Here is a 16,697-nt window from a genome sequence, read left to right as displayed (position 1 = left end):
CATTTAGAGGAATGATGGGTAGAACAAGATTGATTCAGTTTCCAGATTACCCTTAGGCACTTGGGACATTTTGTTTTGTTCATCTAAACTGTTTTTGACAGGCATCATTCAAGTAGTACAGATACTGGACTGAATGGAGAGTTTTCTGTCAGGAAAACCTGAGTATGGATCCTGGCTCATACATTTATTAGTATCTTATGACCTCAGAGAAGTAGCTTAAACGCTCAATCTCATTTCTCAATTCCAAAACCTTGATGGCTGAGTGGATTAGAAGTAATGCACATAAAATGCCTTGCACAGTTCTGGCCACAGCATAAAGACAGATATGAAGGTAGGCAGATAGGCACGTAGGTAGGCAGGAAGAAGATAGGTGAGTATATAAGTAGATAGATGAGGAGATAAATAGATAGGCATGTTTTATGTACTATGAACTAAAATCATATTTCTGCAATGCTGCAATGAAAGATAGTTTAGTTGATCCATAGCTCTTAGTTGGTAGAGTCAGCTCTGTAAAATGAGGTAAAAAAAAAATTACTTAATCTGGCCCATTTCATCACTGGATGATTAAACAGACAGAATTGACAAGACACAAAAACAAGAAAAATAGATACACACTTGCTTTACAAATCTGATTGATCAATGTTGTCATATATGTACATGATGAATACATTTGCAGATTTATCTAGTAAGGCAATACTTAAATTTTGCCTGCAATTGTGTGTCTCCTTTTCCCAGGGTCCCCATGATTACGGTTTCTCTGATACCTTTGAAGATCTGGATCTCCGTGCACAGATCTCATTTGTGAGCTTTGATTCCACATTGTCCTGTGATTTATTGCTGTGATACTCAAAGTGCTTTCTCAACAATGCAATACTGGTTCTTTATGACTGAGCAAAAACAAAATAACTTTGCTTATATTTTATTGTGGTAAGTCTACAACATTTCACTTCTAGGTGGAAAAAAAAACTATAAAGTCACTCCCTGACTGGATAAGCTATTTGGATTCTTTGTTTGTTTGTTTGAATATAGTCCTGATTTTTTAAATAGCTATAAGACTAGAAAAGAAACTTAAATTTGCAGCACATTATTGAAATAATCAAGATGAAATTACTTGTATTTCTGTATCTGGAATAATAGATCTTGTGTACGTTGGATGAAGTTGCTTCACAGCAAAGTTCCATCAAATTTCACAGCTTAAAATAGTAAACATGAGGCTGAGGAGATAGCTCAGCGGTTAAAGCACTTTCTAGGCAAGAGTGAGGACCAGAGTTTGGATCCCCAGAACATACTCTGGCTCGGCATGGCTCCTCACTTGTAATCCCACTGCACGGAAGGCAGAGACGATGGATCCAAGAGTGAACTGGCTAGCCAGATTAGCTGAAATGGTGAGCTCTGGGTTTACTTCAGTTGACCCTGCCTCAATACATAAGGTGGAGAGGCGCTGAGAAGTCTGATATCAACCTTGAGCCTCCAAGTGTGTTTGTGCACACATGCATATGCACCCACACACAAATAGGACCATTCGTGTATACGCACATGCATGCTACACACATATACACCTGAAAGAAAGGGAGAAAACAAAACATATACTGTCTCGGAGATTGGGAGGTCAGGAGTCAGTATGGTATACTTGTGTTTCAGGCTGCTCCTGGGGTTGGGAACCCCCTTCTACTACCTCTAACATGGCTGTTGTTCAGCTCACTTGTGCCATTCTCACGGTGATGTCTTCTCTGTAGGCTTCCCATGTGTCCTCAACACAGGAGCAGGTGATGAGAGACGTAAGAAATGTAGGTAAGGGTTGGTGAGTAATTCACAGAGCAACAGAATGTAGAGAATAAAGGTCACAGCATTTTCTTTTTTTGCAACTGTCTTTCAGAGGGTCATCTCATCCCTTTCTTTTTCTGTTTGTTTGAGGGGCATCACTGCTTCAGCTCCATTCAAGACAGGATGGGATGAAACAAGAGTGTGAGTACAGGTGACAAGGATTGCTTGTAGACCTTTCAGAGGATGCTACAAAGAGGAAGACACCTGGGCTTATAATTATTCATGTTTTCCTGATCCTTGATCTCACCATGCTATGCCTTTTCTTCACTGATGATCTTATTGTAGTGTCAGGAACTAGATACCTATTACATTCATCGTCTCTATCATAGAAAGATCCTGACAAAATTAACCCCCATAGAACACTCAGCCAAAAACAGTCTTTTGTTTCATGGAGACCTGTAACACTACCAAGCTCCTATGATGGGGCAGACCCTGGGCTAGATATATTTACATGGATTTTTGATAATTTCCACACACATCTGACATGAAGCCCTGTCACTCCAAATCAGAGATGAGGATGAAATCATGAATTATCACACAGCCTTACACATTGAAAATTAAAACCAATTAATTTTCAGAATTAAAACCAAGGCAATCGGGAGGTGATTCTAAATTCATACCCTGTCAGCTAGTACACCAGAGCATATCTTGTGTCACTATGTATTTTCCTAAGAAATGTTTAGTAAACAAACTTTGCAGTTTTGAAATTTGGGGGGGCATTACATATATTACTGATTTCCAAACAGCAATAATAATACACATTCTATTCTTGTATACAAAAATAATCACAAACAAATGTGTGTGAATGTGTGTGTGTGTGTGTGTGTGTGTGTGTGTGTGAGAGAGAGAGAGAGAGAGAGAGAGAGAGAGAGAGAGAGAGAGAATAAGTTGAAGTATATTCTTTACAATTTATGTGTTGAAATTCTAACCTCTAGCACCTCAGAATGTGACTACATTTAGAAATACTATCTTTAAAGAGGTAAGTTAAAAAGATATCCTGAGAGTGGAACCTAACTCATTCTTCCATACAAAGAGAAAATTGAATGTTCAGAGACACCAAACATATCAACACAGAGTAGTAGAGACTATCAGAGGATATAATGAGAAAGCAGCCATTTGAAAGCCCAAAAGAGAAGCCTCAGGAGACACTAAATCCAACAACACTTTGGTCTTGGACATCATCAATTCAGACTTCTGAGAAAGTAAATTTCTGTTGTAAGAGACCCATTCCATATATTGCCTAACACACACACACACACACACACACACACACACACACACACACACGCATGTATATATGTGTATATACATATATGTGTGTATATTATACATATATATATATGGTTTGAATATGCATGTGTTGGAAACTTACAAGATAAAATAAGCAGTCTACTAACTACTAAGTTATATTTAATATTTTCCCACCCTATGAATTGTATCAGGTTAGCAAACAAGTGTTAATTTCTTCATCTGCCATTTTTGCAGAGCATCTGAGACATTTTGCTATGAGGGCATAAGCAATGAGAATCAGAGCGAGACTCAGACAAACTGGCTTTAGCCCTGCCTTGGCACTTATTTCCAGCACCATGACCTTGGGCGATGTGCTTAGGCTTTCAAGCTGGTGCTTCTTATTTTTCTACTTCAGCTGAGATTTCTTGAGTATCTTCTACAGGCCAGACTGCACTGATCCCCTTTGCATAAATCATCTCAATTTGTAAAATGTGATAACAATGCCACCTAGCAGGGTTGCTGTGACGACCACAGGGGTAATACATATGCAAGGGCTTTGGAGAATATACAGACTCATACAAATGCTAGGGTGTGTCATTTCTCTGTTTTCCACATCAGTGCTTTCAAATGATAAAACTGTAATTTTGACCTTAGAAACAACTGCTCATCTAGTTTTATTCTCTAGCTAAATGATCCAGAGGTAATTTCAGAGTTATACTGATCTTCTCCAAGCTCGACTTTAAACCTATTGCCTCCCTGCTACATAAACAAACAAACTTCAAAACTTGAATAATATCCAGCACACTCATATGATGTATAAATTTAAGGTCTTCAACAATCTAGCCTGAAACTACCATTCAATTTTATTTCCCATTGTGTGTTCTGCATCGGATTTTCAACAAAGTGAATAACTACCCATCTTTCTCCTCAACCCCAGGACTCTGGGCTGGGGAGGTGGCTCGGTAGCTAGAGCGCCTGCCATACAAAAATAAAGACCTGAAGTTAGCACCCAAAATAAAAAGCAAGGAATGTGTGTGATCCCAGCTCCAGGAATGTGGAGACAGAAGGATTCCTGGTGTTCACTTGGTAGCCAATCTAGACCAATTGGCAAAGTCAGCTTCAATCACAAAACTTGTCTTAAAATAAAATAAAATCACATAGAGAGTGACTGAGGAAGACACTCAACATAGACCTCTGTTTCCTTTACGTATGTACACGCACATGCAAGTACACACATATGAATGTGTATGTACACACACAGAGGGAGAGAGAAGAAGAAAAAGAAGGAGAAGGAGGAGGAGGAGGAGGAGGAGGAGGAGGAGGAGGAGGAGGAGGAGGAGGAGGAGGAGGAGAAGAAGAAGAAGAAGAAGAAGAAAAAGAAGAAGAAGAAGAAGAAGAAGAAGAAGAAGAAGAAGAAGAAGAAGAAGAAGAAGAAGAAGAAGAAGAAGAAGAAGAAGAAGAAGAAGAAGAAGGTGGTCAAGTCTGAGATAGTGATTCCTTTTGTCATGTGTTGAGTGGAACCTCCCCTCTCTGGCATTTTTAATTCATGATACTCATGAAACAGAGAGAAGCCTGTATGGACTATGCTATGTCTCAAACCTTATAAGTTACCATATTTCCCTTCCCTATAGTATTGATCACCCTATATGCAGACCTATTGCAGGAACTTTAGTCATTGTCTTTGATATGATATAGATGCATTCCCATGTATTCAGGATGCATTTGTTGAGGCGCTATGTTATGACAGAACCTGTTAGAAAGGACAGTACAGACAAACTACACCTTCTCTGTGGGAGTTCACAGTCTGATGCAGACAGACAACACATCAAGTATCACCATGTCTCAGCTACATTATAGGAAACCCTTCATGTGTGTATCTCTGCTTCTGTGCTCGTACCTCAGCACAGCAACTCTAGTGAAGCATCTAGAATTTACAGCACACAGTGTCATCTATGTATTAAAAACAGTCCGAGGCATGCTCATTCTCCTCAGAGTTTTATTTGCAGCAGTCTAAAAAAGTCCTATACATCTGCTCTTTAGATATTCCCCTGGCTTTGTTTCTTACTATATACAGTATTTCCTCATGTTTTTCTACTCCAGCCACACTGGCCTATCATTATCCCTCAAGTTGCCTGGTTCAGACTCTCCTCCTTTTGCACCAATCACTTCCTCTAGCTAGAAAGATATTCTCCAGATGGCTGCTTGGCCAACCCTCACCACCACTAAGTCTCGGCTCAAATGTTTCCTTCTCGATGGAGCCTGAACCACTCACATAATTTAACTTGCTAGATGGCCACATTAGTTTACTCTCCTCAGAAACTTTTTTACATGGAGTTGTTCCTATCTAGCCCTTCTGTGACTTAGTGTCTACATTAATTTTCAGCTGTTAGGTTACCCCCTTTAGTTCCAGGACAGCAAAAGAAGGAGCATAGTATGCCATTCACTGATATGTTCTATGGATCTAGAACAGTACATAAAGCAAAGTAAAGCCTCAATGTTAGCTCTGTAATTTCTATTCTTTTCAAATACCTCACCCCGTGTTTAAAGTCAGGAGAAATCTAGTAATAATTTACTAATGGATCACTTTCAGCTCTTTACCTTTTCTTTTCAGCATTTTCAAGGGGAAAGGTGTTATTTTTTATTTTAATCTTTCATGTTTATAACTATGTATGCTTTAAACACAGTTGTGTATGCATATGTGTATGTATGTGTATTTCTATGTATCTGTGTAATACCTTTCAGTAATTCAGATATTATTTTGTACACATTTGATGTTTTCAAGAAAATCTTTGCTTTTAACTTTTACAAAAGTCACCTAAGTATACACTAACTTCATGTTTTTCAGGCCTCTTTTTTGTACATAAGGCATTGACAGATATCGTGGGTATTTGTTGTTGGCAAAACAATACATTTAAAAATATATTAAGGAAGTAAAATCAATGCAACTCAGCAAATAATAAATGGGAACCTACCATCTGAAAGTGTTTACAGGTTTTGCAAACATGGAAAAATATTTCTGCTCTAAAATTGCTTATAACCTCTTGGGTGAGAGAAACATATAGACAGCTCACTGTAAAATAAGACAAATGAAAGGCACAGCAGAAACCTACAAAGTTGGATGGAAGAATCACTGAATTGTGACCATCTAGAAAGAAGTATTCATCTTTCTGTGCTCTTTACCAAACCCTGCCCTGCACAAGCTCCCTCAATGAACAGGTTAATATTCAATTCATCAGAAAGTCAGTTAATCGTGTACCTTGCTCCTCACCTCCTCCACCAGGAAGGGTCAAGCCTTCTTCATTCCTTCGTGCATTTTGCAGCATTTGTGTGGCAGGAAGACGATCGTGTAATAATTGGAGCTAGCCTTGAAAGCCTATCACAGTTATTTCCTTACGTGGCCCCTCAGATCCCTGTCCTTTCCCAACGGTGATGGATTAAGACGGGGCTACTCTGAGTTCCTTTGTGAAAAGTTATGCCCAGGATGACTGATTGGCAAGTGGAGGTTTTTTTCTTTTTCTGGGGGAAAAATATTTCCAGGGTCATGCTCCTTGTATTTGCAAAGAGCCCTGAAAGCTCCAGAGAGTGAAGAGTCAAGATTGACTTCTTGCTGACGATGGTAAACTTCCTGACAAGACAGAGCAGAGGAAAGGGGAGATGGAGGCTGAGATGCCATGTCAGGAGAACAACCAAGGAGGACAGTTTCAAAATGGGAAGTTAGATACCCTGCTGGAAACTGTAGTCATTAGCTAGAGGCTACAGAAACTGACAGACCTCAACCTCCGTCAAAATAGAGGCTACAATAGCAGCTGCCAAAGCGGGGTCGTTGCGTTTCACTGTGAAGATGGCTTTCTATTAAAAGACCTAAAAGCCTCTCAGGGTTTCTATCAACTTGTCGTTTCTCTAGCATTCCACTACATATGTCTGGGCACATGTTTCAATTCCGAGGGGGGAGGGAGAAACCATATTTCTAATACTCGTATTCATATGCAGACAAACTATATCTGTATTCTAATACTCATCTTGATTTATTCATAAGGGTCTGCAAAATTCATGCTTCCATGAGGAAATGTTTTAGCTCTTCATATCTCTTTTGCGGTCATTTTTTAAAACTGCATGACTAAAAGGTAGGAGTTTCATCTTGCATTCCCTCATGGAGCAAGAACGAGTTCTAGACACTTTAGGTCTTCATTTCTAACAACAAAGTCCTGGATTTTGAAGAGGGGTATTTTTATCCCTGGGAAATAATCTTCTTTAGAAAAAAACATAGCTGAAGAAAAAAACTAGTTATATTGGTATGTGTTTAAGCCTTTATATTGAGAAAGGAGATTATTAGCATAGTGGTTTGAGAAAATAAGTAGGATTCCTGTTTAATGAAACCCATTTTCATTACTGCCTTGCTCCGTGACTAGATAGCCAAAGGCAGGAAGGGAAACAGAAGCAGCCGCTGAGTGGGGCTGCCTGAGAGGCTGAAAGGAATGAGCTGATTGCTCTGAAATCACAGGGAGACAAGGTGAGAAGCTCATGGATTACGTGGACACAGCAAAGTGGTGAAAAGACTCTCTGATAGGACACCATGAAAAGGGTCAGTTCCAACAGGACTCAAGCACACATCTGACAGAGGGTTTTCATAACCCAAACTGATGACGAAGGTGTGGAAACCTGTCCTCTCCATAATGTCATTACCAACAAGCATGACTGTACATCAGTGAAAATGAAAACTGTTAGATTTCACACTGTATGATTCTTGGAATTCCTATCACCTTGGACAAACTCTAGTTTATAACCAGAGTTCAGACACAAGGAAACTATGTTTATTTAGCTGTGCACAAAGAAAGTAGCAAGCACACAGGCAACATGAATTGTTAATAAGGATATAAATAGGTATTTAAAGGGAAAAATCCATTTATTGGTGTATGTTTAGGGAGTAGCCTTTAAACATAGAGGCAAACCAACCAAGGGTATAAGATCTGGCTTGTCCCTCAAAAAGTAACTTCCTAGCATGACAGCCCTGCCTGTCCAACTCTAAATTAAAGGGTAAATACACTTCACGTTTGACAGATATTAACAGGTGTGAGTCAATAATTTATGTAAAGGGTACAGAGTTTTTCAAACAAATGAAGTTATAGAAATGGAAAGCATCATAAAATTTCACATCCATATATCCTTCAGGATGCCCCAGTTGTCAAGCAAGATTTGTACGGAAGTATTTTCACCATAAATCATTTTTCAAACATAAAGTTAGAAATCTCTGTGCCCTGAAAAACATCAGGAAGAGCCACACTCTATAATTAGTTGAGAATGGAGTAGTGCTCGTCACTCCTCTAATACCAACACTGTCATCCACGCCTCCAAAAACATTCAATCAAGCCTTTCTATTGTTTACAAATCAGATGCAGACCCAAATAGTGCAAGGTTAGATTGTTCTTCAGAGAGCTCCACTTCTGGCACAATGTCACAGCAATGGAAATGCAGAGATTCAACAGCCTCTCTGTTGTTCTTCTTCCCACTCCAAATTATGCTTGCTGCTCCTAGATTTTCTGCTACATTTGCTCTTTTTCAGGTGGGGGCTGACACTTCTGAGGTCACACCAGGTCTTCAGTGGCAAGCTGACAGTAGGACACGGCTGTTTGAGCTAAGTTACTAATAAGTGAACCTGTGGAGTGCCATTTCATTAGCGACTGTATCATTAAAAGCATCACCTCTGCGATGCACTCATTGTTCTTTGCCCAGCCTGGCCCCTGCCTCGAAGCCTTAAAAATACAGAAACCATGCTAGCCTCCTGAAGCTCTGGGACCAGCTAATTAGTGGCCCCCTTCCTGCAGTTCTTTCCTTTCTACAGCACAGGCGAGAACTCCTCCTCACACAACTGTAATTATGAATGGACTTATTTCAGAGAAAAAAAAAAGAAGATAGGAGATAATACACCAGATCAGGAGGCACAAATCACAAGTTGAGGTCTGGGGATTAGAATTCAGGAGCCATATTGTTGATACTTTTTGATTGCTCTTATGAGCACCTGAGTCCTTGGTCCTAGATTAAAAAAAAAAAAAAAACCATTTACCACTTACTATCTCTGTAAACTTGCTGTTTCCTAACCTTGCTTTGCATTTGTGAAATGGATATCAGGATGTTGGAAAATGAGCACCATCAAAGCATTTATTTCATGTAGTATAGCTCACATTAATCACTTAACACAAATTCCTACCATTATTGTCTGCTATAAAATTCAGCACCAATATCCTTAAAATAGATGAAATAGTTCTTTCCTAGGAAGTCTACTGGAATATTCTACATCACCAATGCCCTTGTGCCTTCAGACTGAGTTTTGTCTCTAAATCTCCAAGGTCCAACTGATCCCTTCTTCTTGTAGCACTTACTGATCTATGCTAGCCCCTCTTCAGATTAGAAAGTCCTCAAAAACAGATAGGACTGGAAACAAAGTCACATGCTCTCCAGAAGGCTTGCTAAGATTGTCATCCACCCACAGAACCAATACAAGCCAACTGAACATGATATGGAATAGACAGAAGCTCTGCCTTCGAAGTCCTTCGTTTAGTCTTTCAACACATGCTTTTTAAAACCTTACCTATGGATGGCATGCAATAAGGACAGAGTGGCGAACAAAGCATAAATTCATTGCAGTTGTGATTAATTCTAGTCTTGGAGCTGATTTCCTTAGGGAATAATCCTTAGGAAACTTGTGTTGCTTCATAACTAATGTGTGTGTGTGTGTGTGTGTGTGTGTGTGTGTGTGTGTAAACTTACATATATGTATACAATTCAACAACAAGCACTTTTTCTCTCCATTCAGGGTCTATGGATAATCAGGATAGTTTTGCTTCGGATTTAGTTGGCTATGCTGGGCCACCAACTTCACGCCAGGTTTAGGTCACTGTTTTATATCTTTCTTTGAGGTCCAGGGTAAGGCTGTAACTGGAATCTAGAACTTTCTAAGCACTGGAGTCCAAGTGCTCAAACACAAACTCCAAGTGTATGTAGTACTTTTACTCAGGTCAAATCCCGTAACAGTCAGTAGATTAAAGGAAGTCACATGACCAAGTCAAACATTACCACGATGGGAAACTTCATTTTCTCTAGCTCTTTGCAAAGTCACATGGCATCCAGAATAAGTACAAAACAGGGGGGGTCCCATATAACTCAGGTGACAATCATGCTCAACCCTGAAAAAAACAAAACAAAACAGGATTAGCCACATAGGGGAGATTAGAACTAAGGTGTAATCAATTATTCTCAGATACCACTTCCTGTGCTACGTTGCTATGACTTAGATAATAATCGCCCTTTCTAGCCTTGTTCCTTGAAGTGATAGGACACACTTTCCAATGACTGTATGGAGCGATGGGGTACATTCCATTTCTATAGATAATTCTTTCAGTCCCAAGGAAGCATGGAAGAACTCTGGATGCTTTACAAATGGCAGTACTCATTCTCCTTAATTGAAATGTATGAGTACTGAGGAACAAGGGTAAAAGTAGGATTTGTCTATCTATCATTGTGACAAATGGGCCGTTTATCGCTTATCATTTGCTCAGCACTGCAGGAAAAGGGTGTAAGTTCAGAAAAATCTATTTCCCACAGAGCAATTATCAATTTTAATATTAAATTTTAAAATGATTTTTAATTTATCAACTGGTCCCCGAATTCAGGATTGGAACTGTCAGATCTCCACTGTAGATAATAGGCTGACAGCGGGTCCTATCCAAAGTCCATAGATAATGAACATTTTGTAAATCTGTAATGCAGCTTTTTCTTTTTCCTCATTGTAAATTAATTGATCTTCTAGCCATTAGGGAAACCATCAACTGCTCTACATTTCTCTCTGTCTGCTTCACTTTTTGGTTCAAATGCAAAACCAAACACTTCTCAATAAAGCCCAATTTTAATTAAAGACACCCTGGTCCCTAGAAAATTGACATCTTCCTGCCTCACTGAGGTGGAAAGGTTTGGGCTTTGATGTTCTGTATTAAAAAGGGAAAAGGCAATAAAACAGGGGTGAGCGACTCTAAAGTTCTCAGAGGTCGGAAAAGTGTTGATCTCCTTCTGCCCTTCATTCTCTCAGAGTGGGACTCCCTTCTGCTTTACCCTTCAGTATCTAAGAGAAAATTCTGCATTCAGTAAAAGCACAGGTCTAAGTCCACTCATGCTCAACAAATCTTGTATGTGGGAAAGTAAGGATGCCATCAAGACCACAGCACACTGCTTGGCCCTCACTCTGCCAGGTGCCCAAAAGTGTCTGGGCATGTCAGACGCTGGGGTACATCTTACTGTGTCTTATTGGAACTTCATCTTCCCTGGAATACAACAGTCAAAGTTCCATCCTCTCTAAGATGCTATAGCTCCAGGCATATCTAAAATGATGCCTTCTTCTCCAGGTCGGAGGTGTGCTTTCTACATAGGTCCAAAATGGTTCTCTCTAGCCAGCTTTAAGAGAACATTTTCAATGGAATGATTTAATCTCCTTCACTTATCAGATGAGCTGACAGAACAATCAATAAACTGTATTAATTTAGAGTTAACCACATAACTTCTGAAACTCAAAGTTGCCATCATGTCTTTTCTCTACCTATCAGGATTACTCCAATATTAGTAAAAGTTCTTCACATCTTCAAGAACAGAATAAAGTGACTAGTAGATTATTGTCAAGATTCATGACTAAAAAGGAAGTTCTGTATACTAGCTATTTTCTTCAGCAAAAAAAAAAAAAATCCTATTTTATATGGAAATCTGGGAGTGAAGATACCCATTTATGCAATGAACAGTAGGTACAATTTTCTCCCCACACTAATAGAACATGCTAGAAATAAAGCTCTCAAAGGCATATACATCATCTGTTAACACTTTGCACAATGACTTGCATAGAAGACATCAGAATATGTCCTGCATGGATAGATAAATGTTTTCAATGTACAGGTATATGAACAGTTGGATGTACACATGACGACAAAGCCAGTCCAGCTGTTTAATAACACAAAATAACCCAAGTCTGTGGAAAGAAGGAAAAGCCCAACTATACTTGTGAAAGGTGTGATATTTTCCCCAAAGGGTAAAATTGAAGACCAGTTTCTCCCCACCCCAGGGGAAGAAAAGATCAATGCCAGACTCTCAGCAGTCCCCAGAAGCCCCACAGTGTGATGTAGACCTGGCAGAGGAGGGAAAATTGAGGTGAGGAAATAGATTTCACTTGTGAGCTTAAAGTAGTTATTATAAGCAATAGGGAAGAAGTAATTATTTTTTAAATGGTAAGCACTACCCAGACAACGTGCCAATCTCCTATTTAAATGTAAGTGTGTTGAAAGGTAACTGTTTGCTGGGCACGTGGCTTTACCACTGTGGAAGTCTTGAGTCTGTGAGTGAGAAGTACTTTAAGAGTCAGGCAGAATCAGGCAATATGTTGCTGGTTGCTGCTGTTATCTGTGAAGCAGCATAATGGAAAGGCCTCTTTGCTCTCCTCAGACAACACCTTTCTAAAAGCCCCAGTGCGGTCAGATTTCAAGACCCTTTGTGCAAAATTGAAGAGTGAAACCTTTGCTACATCAAGACTTTCAGTGACATTTTTCAGTTTAAGATGATTTTTTTCCCTCTTTTTGACAACTTGCAACCTCTCCTGCTACAGAAAGAGAAATAACCAGAAAATAAAAATCAGAAGCAGGACTCTGGTAACCCTAGCAAATGGAACCTGGCCTCTTCTTCTTTAAGGTATAACTCAGATCTCCAGGTACTTTCCAGATCCATCTTTTATGAAGCTCTTGTAAGTCTACCCTTCCTCATCCTCATATTTCCCCAACCTTTAATTTTATTTCAGTACATAGTAGTAGTCACAAGACCCATCAAAGAAAAACAAAAACAAAAATAAAAAATAACCTATCACCTCTGGTCCTCTTTCCAGCTTGGCCACACTGGGCTCCAAGTATGGAAACTATTCTTAGAGACTGGCACCCCCAGCAGTCCAGTTCCTTCAAACAGCACTTCCTGACCCACCCAAAAACAGTGAGAAAGGAGATGCAGCTAAGGAGCAGCCTTGCTGAACACCTGAAGGGCTTGTTCACCAGAACCAGAGTCTACAATAAACAATGGATTTCAGGATCTCGGGAGGTTTTTTTCAATCAGTATAACTTTTGCCCCACAATCAATCATAAGGACTTGAACACAACCCCCCAGAAATGACTTAAAACCTCTGGGGCATGGTGGCATGCATTTGCAGTCCCAGCACTGGGGAGGTAAAGACAGGAAGACCTGGTGTTTGATGGCCAGCCAGCCTAACCTAATTGGTGACATCTAGGTTTACTGAGACAGCCTGGTTAAAAGGAAGTGAGTAACATTACTCCAGATGACCCCTAGAGCTGTCCTCTAGCCTCCATAAACACATGCACACAAAGGCACATTCACCTGCATACACATATGCATCTGGACAGACACACACACACACACACACACACACACACACACACTAACAAAAAGAATGGTCACCTGCAGTGGTGGTACACGCCTTTAATCCCAGCACTCGGGAGGCAGAGGCAAGCAGATCAAAGTCAGCCTGGGCTACAGAGTGAGTCCCAGGAAAGGCTCCAAAGCTACAGAGAGAAACCCTGTCTCAAAAAGCCAAAAAAAAAAAAAAAAAAGGAATGGTCTTTAGGCTTTGAAAGTATGATGACCATTAAGCATTAAGCACTAAGCAACTTGGATTATTTGACACAGAAGAGTTATCTTTAAAGAATCACATGGGTGTTGCCATGGTATTTCAGCATCTTTACCAGAGCTGAGGATTTAGAAAAGAACCTTGATTTCACACAGCTCTTGTTAGTTGGTACGGTGGTCTTGAAAATAGATATTAACTCTCAGGGTAATGAAATCCTGTACAACTAGGACAATGGAGCCAAAGGCCAATAGGAGACCCCATATGTCACAAGCCAAGGATCCTATGGATCCCAATGAATAAAAAATAGATTTATGAATGTCTTGAAAGAACACACACTACATATATATAAAATATACATAATTATACATATATATATATATATATATATATATATATATATATATATATATTCTCTCTGTGTCTGTTTCACAGCCTTTGAGTCGGCAAACCTCTTATTTCTTTTTAGGACTTTATTGTTTTCTTCTAATTTGTTTGCCCTTTCCTCTATTTGTTTATAGCGTACTTCCCATTTTTTTGTCTTTTCCTCTACACAAGCCTCTACCTTCTCATGATGTTATTCATAAGGCTGTTTTCTTCTGCTTCTTCCAATTTTTGATGTACAGGTCTAGATGTTGGAGGCGGGCTAGGTTCTGGTGATGCTGTATTGCTCTTCATTTTGTTGTATGTACTTCTGCCTTGACGTCTGCCCATCTCCTTGTGGTTTGTTCATGGTCTTATCAGCGCACTTGGTTCAGACAGAGCTGACAGATTCAGGAAGTCTCTCTCTCTCTTGTCCAGATGGGAGCTCTCTTGTCCAAATGGGAACTCCGGGGCAGGATAGGAGCTCTCTTGTCCAGACAGGAATTCTGGGGCAGGATGGGCACTCTTGTCCAGAAGGGTATTCTGGGGCAGGATGGGAGCTCTTGTCCAGAAGGGAAGTCCGGGGCAGGATAGGAGCTGGGGGCCGGTCTCTAAGTCTCAGGAAGTGGCTGGGGTCTCGGGCAGATGGGCGTGGGGGCAGGACATGGAGATTGCAGGGTCTGCCAGGGGTCTTGGAGAAGGGGGTCTTTCCTGGTGGTACTAGAAGGGAACCTGCCTGGTGGCCAGAACCTGGGGCCAAGTTGGGCAGGTCTTCCCTGGAGTGGCTGGTGCCCAGGGATGGGGTCCGGGCTGAGCCAGGACACTCACCTCTGGTCCAGAAGGGAAGTTCGGGGCAGGATCCTCTTATTTCTTTTTAGAAAGCAAAATTATTTCTGTACTGAATGAACATGGATAAACTAATATCTTGCCATCACTCCTTAAACAACATAGTACAACAACTATACACATATTATTAATTATTAATTAAACATAAGATATTCACATTATATTAGGTATTACAAGTAATCTAGTCATGATTCAAAGTAAACAAGGTGAAGTGTATTGGTTATATTCAAAGCTATACTGTTTTATAAAAGAGATTTGAGTCTCTAAGGACATGGAGAGACCCAGGGTCCTGGCTCCAAACCCTACAGATCCTGCAAATTGTTGTAGCTATATGCATATTTACACTTTTCCTATTTCCACTCTTAGACTTTTTATTCTTAAGGAGTTAGCTCAGGAGCAAGATTAAGTTTATTTCCTTTACCTTCAATTGCATCAAGTAAGTTCATAAAAGTGTAAAACAGTCAATATCCAAACAACACTTTTTCAGTCTTACTCTGTTCTTAAAAATTCATCCCTCTTATATTTGCTTTAATGCCTATGCAGCATAAATATGCATGGTGTGCAGCTAGGTGTGTTCACACACCTTCACAGAGACTAACAACAGGAGGCTTTTGACCTTGATCTGAAGAGAAAAAAAGTTATTGCAATAACTAAGGACAGAAATAGGCAATCTCCTATTTTGAATTAAAGAGGAAAAGGGAGGAACTCATTCCCAAGAGAGAATTCCTTAACATCAATTTAGATTTCAGCCCAAGAGGTATGCTTTGTGAATTACATTTGAAAACAATGACTTTTTTGTACAACATTTAACAAGAATAATGCAAGTCTTCTTGCCAGAAATCTTATGGAAATGTGAGAGGTAAAAGAAAAAAGGTATGTGGACCTTCTGAGTTGCGTGGAGTGGAGCATGTATGCTAATAAGTATGAAGGTTCCATATTAACTCTGGTGAATAGACTGCTGTGGGGAGGGGAGCCACAAATAATAGTGAAGTGTAGGTGAAACCTACTCACTCCTAACCCAACATTCTTTGATTTTGTTTCTTTTTCTGACTTGCTTAATTTTGCCAAGACTGGGTTAGTTACATGTAGTGGTTTGAATGAAAATGTCCCCCTCCCGGCTTGTGTATTTGGACGCTTGTTTCCTGGTTGGTAGAGCAATTGAAAGTGTTAGGAGGTAGGCTTGCTAGAGGTGGGCTTTGAGAGGTTAAAGACTCAAACTGTTTCCAGGTTGCTCTCTGCTTTGGGCTTATGGGTTGAGGATATTAAAACTCAGCTTTCTGCTCATTCTTTGCTGCCACGCCTGCCTGTCATGATGCTCTCTTACCCCTCCAGATACTGTAAGCCCAAATAAACACTTCTATAAGTTGACTTGGTCATGGTGTTTTATCACAGGAACAGAAGGGTAATTAATACAGTGTATAATTTCATGTTTTCTCATTGTTCATGGGTTTTGTAATATTTTGGTGACAAAGCAGATTAACAAGAACTCACACAGGGTTCAGAGACTGTGGGCTTAACTCTTGTGATCAGGAAATAGTAAAGACATGAAGACTTCTTCCTAACTTGTAGATGTAACCAACCATCATATTAAATAAGAAACACAGAACCAATGCAAAGAAGAAAGCCAAGAGATCAGAGCTAAGAGCCTTACCTGTCTGCTGCAGCTAGCCTCTTCAGCCAAGATAGACCTACTTCCTGTGTGTTTGTCTTTATATAAACTTTCTGTTCTGCCTTCTCATTCGTTGTAAACCCAACCACATGACCACCTCGTCACTGCCTG

This window comes from Peromyscus maniculatus, chromosome 6, assembly GCF_049852395.1.
Source record: "Peromyscus maniculatus bairdii isolate BWxNUB_F1_BW_parent chromosome 6, HU_Pman_BW_mat_3.1, whole genome shotgun sequence".
Taxonomy (NCBI): domain Eukaryota; kingdom Metazoa; phylum Chordata; class Mammalia; order Rodentia; family Cricetidae; genus Peromyscus; species Peromyscus maniculatus.
This window is presented reverse-complemented; position numbering follows the sequence as displayed.